Source organism: Condylura cristata, unplaced genomic scaffold, assembly GCF_000260355.1.
Source record: "Condylura cristata isolate star-nosed mole 26May11 unplaced genomic scaffold, ConCri1.0 scaffold00015, whole genome shotgun sequence".
In the NCBI taxonomy this organism is placed as follows: domain Eukaryota; kingdom Metazoa; phylum Chordata; class Mammalia; order Eulipotyphla; family Talpidae; genus Condylura; species Condylura cristata.
Window position 1 is genome coordinate 49,690,486 of NW_004567116.1, and position 4,941 is coordinate 49,695,426.

Here is a 4,941-nt window from a genome sequence, read left to right on the forward strand (position 1 = left end):
TTTTTTTTTTTTTTTTTCAGACAAACATAAGTTACCAGAATTGGCCACCTCAAGACACGTTCATTATAAAATGTTGAAATAAGTTCTACATACACGAGAAGAAAAAAAAATGAAACATGATAATAACAATACAGAACCAGAAGTATGAGTAAGAGTATTATGAGTCAACAATGAAACTCTAAGTGGCAGAAATGGAAAGAAACTGGTATAGTTAAATGTCAGAGAACAAAAATCAACTAGCAAAGGGCTTAGACATAGAACTTAAAATAAAACTTACTAACTACAAATCCAGAAAAGAGAGCCACAGGAAAAAATAAAAAAAAGAAATTGATAGAACTAAAAAGGAAAGCCATCCAGAAGGATCAGCGAGAAAGATGGAAAAAGAAAAGATAGAATATAAGACAAATAAAAGAAAAAGTGACTGATTATAAATAGTTCATATCAACAATCACTAAGTCACTGTAACTGTGACTAGTCTGAATTCACCGAAAAAAAGTCATACAGTAACATTTTGGATGAAAATGTTTTTGTTGGGAGTGACCAAGTGCAGAGATTTACTGTTGGGACTGGACAAGCGTGGTAAAAAGCTGGGCCTTGCATCCAAGGGTGATAAATTAATTGGGCCTTGCATCCAGGTGGACTAGGCGAAGGTGATACGAACTGGGCCTTACATCAAGAACACAGCAGTGAGTCACCCCTTTGGAATCTGAGCGTAGAACCTATACAAGAGCCCCTTCCCTCTCATACAGTTGGCAGTAGCTGCAGACCCTCCTTTTTTGGAGTTCTGCCTTAGCTGCTGTCCATGAGCATTAAACTTTGCTTGCTCAGCTTTTCTGCCTCCCATCTTTCTTTCCTGTGGACGTCACAGAAGTTGGGACAAAACAAATTGGTGCCGAAAACCAGGACGGCTGAGGAGAGTCGTCTTCTGAACATTTTCTGTGGCCTGATGTACTTCTTTTCTCCTCCCTTCCCTTCTCTCTGGAGTGTGCGTGTGGATGTGTGAGTGAGTGAACAGCCCTTACACGAGTCCTGCGTAAAGGCTTGGGCTTGGCTGGGACCAGTACGGCTTAGTGAAGACTTGGCCAGTAGCTCTAGGCTTGGCCAACCAGGCACAGGGCTTATACACACGCGCTCCTATGCCAAGGGTCTCTTTAGATTCCGCAAGGAGTCAGGTGGGAACAGTCAATTTGAGTGTACACTGATCCCCAAGGCCTCCTGGACTCCCTCTTTGCTGCAATCTTTCTAGTGACCTTGGCGTCCCCTCTGTGGTGCCGAAAATACCACGTGATTACACTGCAGGAACAAGGTTAAGTCACCCCGATTCTGGCTCAAGAATACCCTTTTACCCCCTCCTTTTTTTTTTCCTCCTTTCTCTCAGTGTGATCCCTCCTAGGGCACACTTGTCCCTCCTAGGGCATCTTTTGGTCCCTTCCAGGGCATTTTTCATCCCTCCCAGGGTGGTTTTTGGTCCTTCCTGGGTGTTATTTTTTTGTCCCTCCCAGAGCGTATTTTGCGTACTTGTCCTTCCTAGGGCACACTTGACTCTTAAGCCATTTTATATTTTCTTTTCTCTCCTTTTCTCTGCCTCTACACCTAATGGGTAACTCTTCAGCCAAGCCGGGTGACTTAAACCCCCTCCAATGCATCCTCTGTCATTGGGATACTTTGGGTCTTAAAAGAGATGGCCCCAAGAAGAAAATGTTTGTTTGTTTCTGCAATGCGGTATGGCCACAGTACAAGTTAGATAATGGTCACTGGTGGCCAGAAGGAGGAACACTTGATTACTCAGTTCTTAAAAACCTAGAAAGGATTTTATACAGCACGGGCAAATATTCTGAGTCCCCTTATCTTCAGGTTTTCTTTTATATCTGCTCCCGTCCTTCACTTCTTAAGCTTTGCAGTCCTTCTTATATACTAGTGGCTAAAACGGCCATTCCTGTCCCCATTGTTCAAACCCAATTTATTACTGCCCTTATCCAGTCCTGACAGTAAATCTCTGCTCTTGGTCAGGCACCCATTTAAAATCAAAGGACAAAGGGCCCCTCTGGTGGCCTAGGGGTTAAATTCCAGTGCTATCTAGTGCTATCACATTGATAGCCAGTCTGCGTTGATACCTGGCCATGGAGCTGACCCACATAGGGCACAGCAGACCTCTCTTTTTTTCCCCATTGTTCCAGTTAACAGTGTATTTCATTAAAATTCACTGCTCTGGGCCCTCCCTGGTGGCGCAGTGGGTTAAAGCACTGCACTAAAAAGCTAAAGCCACTTCCGCATGAGTTCGATCCCCACCCGCCCCGGAGGAGATCCACATGGCGTGGCAGACCTCTCCTGACCCGCCCACTGCTCCCCTCAGCAGTGTACTTCGTCGATCTGCCTGTTCTGCTCCCCACTCTGTCCCTGGTGAAGCCTCTCACCCTCCGCATCTCTGGCCTGTACCCCAGTTCTGTACGAATAAATAAATAAATCTTTAAAAAAAAAAATTCACTGCTCTGTTCCAAACTCTGTCCTGGTGAATCCACCCACCACCTACAACTCTGGTCTACAACCCAGTTCTACACACACAAAAGCATAATATTAAAAAAAAAAGTAACAAATCTTTAAAAAAATAAAACCAAAGGAAAAAAGTAAATTGAAAATAACAGGTTGGAGGAAAGACATATGTGCTAAAAATTAAAACAGAAAAGGAGAAACTACTATTGTTAAATCAGATAAATTTGACTTTCAATTAAAAAAATACTAGGGACAAAGATAGACACTATAAAATAATGAAAGGAAAATTTTACCAAGAAGATATAACAGTTATTAATATTTATACACTTAATATAAGATCAAGATCATCTAGTTATTAAAGCACTGATTAACAGATATAAAATGTCATAACAGAAATACAATTGTTATGAGAGACTTCACTTATTGCTGACATGAAGGGATAGATCATACAGACCAAAAAATCAACAAAAGAATTAAACTCTTAAATGAAGTGTTAGAAGAAATGGATTTGTTGGGAATTTATAGAGCTTTGCATACCAAAGAAATAAATATACTTTCTTCTCTGCTGCACATGGAACATTCTCAAGCACAGATAATACACTAGGATATAAAACATGCTTCAGAAAAGATCAAGTTGAAATTAGATCAAATATCTTCACAGGCTAAAGTCTATAAAGTAGAGTTAACCACAAAAAGAAACATTGAGTAGACTGAAACCTGAAAACTAAACAAAATTCTTCTGAACAGCTCTTGGTCCAAAGAGGAAGTCAAAGGAAAGATCAAAATGACCCAGAACCTAATGGATATGAAGAGAAAAACTATCATACCCATACAAAAATGAAGGATGATATAATGAAAATATTAAAACAATAAAGTTAAAAAAGTACCTCTAAAAACAGTAGTTTGTGCAGTTTATATCAATACAGGCCCACATTAAAACACACAAAAAACATCAAATTAGCAATATTATTACTTCTGAAGGAGCTACACAAAGAACAAAAATATTCAAAATGCAAGTAGAACAATAATATTCAAATGGGAATAATTGAAATAGATAATAAAAAGAACACCCAAAAGATGAATGAAACCAGAGTCAGCTCTTTTGAAAAAAATGACAATTTGACACACCAATAGCTAGGCTTGTAAAGAAGAGAAAAAAATACAAATTAATAGAATCAGAAATGAAAGAGGCAAAATTACAACAGGTACTGCAGAAATACATAGGATCATGAGAACATATTATGAAAATCTGCCTTGTGACAAACTGGAAAACTTGAAAAAGGTGAACAAATTTTTAGGCTCATACATCTTCCCAAGATTGAATCAAGTTGAAACAGACGCTTAAAGAATCCAATCACAAGTACTGAAATTGCATAAAAAGTCATTTTAAGAACAAAAGCCACGGACCAGATGTCTTCTCCAATAAATTCTACCAACCCTTCAAAAAAAAGATCTAAGTAATATCTATGATATTCAAATTCTTAAAAATAAATAAATAAAATTGAAGAAGGATAACTCTCCAACATACCCTATGAGGCCAATATTATCCTGACCCCAGCATTAAACAAAGATAATCCAAAAGAAGAAAAAGATATATTGTTCTCTTTGATACAAGGAGATGCAAATATCTTCCACAAAATCCTAGAAAACCAAATAGAGCAAGGTATTAAGAACGCCATTTACCGGCCCTCCCTGGTGGTGCAGCGGGTTAAAGCACAGCACTGAGAAGCTGAAGCCACTTGCGCATGAGTTCGATTCCCGCCTGCCCCGGAGGTGACCACATGGCGTGGCAGACCTCTCCTGACCCGCCCGCTGCTCCCCTCAGCAGTGTATTTTGTCAGTCTGCCTGTTCTGCTCCCCACTCTGTCTCTGGTGAATCCCCTCGCCGCCCCGGAGCCTCTGGCCTGTACCCCAGTTCTGTATGTACAAATAAATAAATCTTAAAAAAAAAAAAAAAGAACGCCATTTACCATGGTCAAGTAGGCTTTATATTAGAGATGCAAGACTGGTTCAACATATACAAACAATCAATGCCATTCACCAGACCCACAAAAGTAAAAAAATCACATGGTCATCTATATGCTGACAAGATTTAACATCCATTAATTATAAATAAAACTCAATAAAATGGGAATAAATTAATTTCTTTCAACATTATAAAAGCCAAATATGATAAACCCACAGTTAATAGCATCTTAATGGTGAAAAATTTAAAACATAAACAAGTTAAGGTTGTTCGCTATCACTACTGGTCAACATAGTATTGGAAGTCGTACCTCAAGAAAAAGGCATGAGATATATCCAATTGGAAAAGAAGTGAAATTGTCATTATATGCAGATGATTTTTTATACATCTAGAGAAACTAAAATATTCTATTAAAATAATAATAAAAAATGAGTACACAAGAAAGGCAGAATACAAAAATTGTTCACAAAAGTCAATGCATTTTT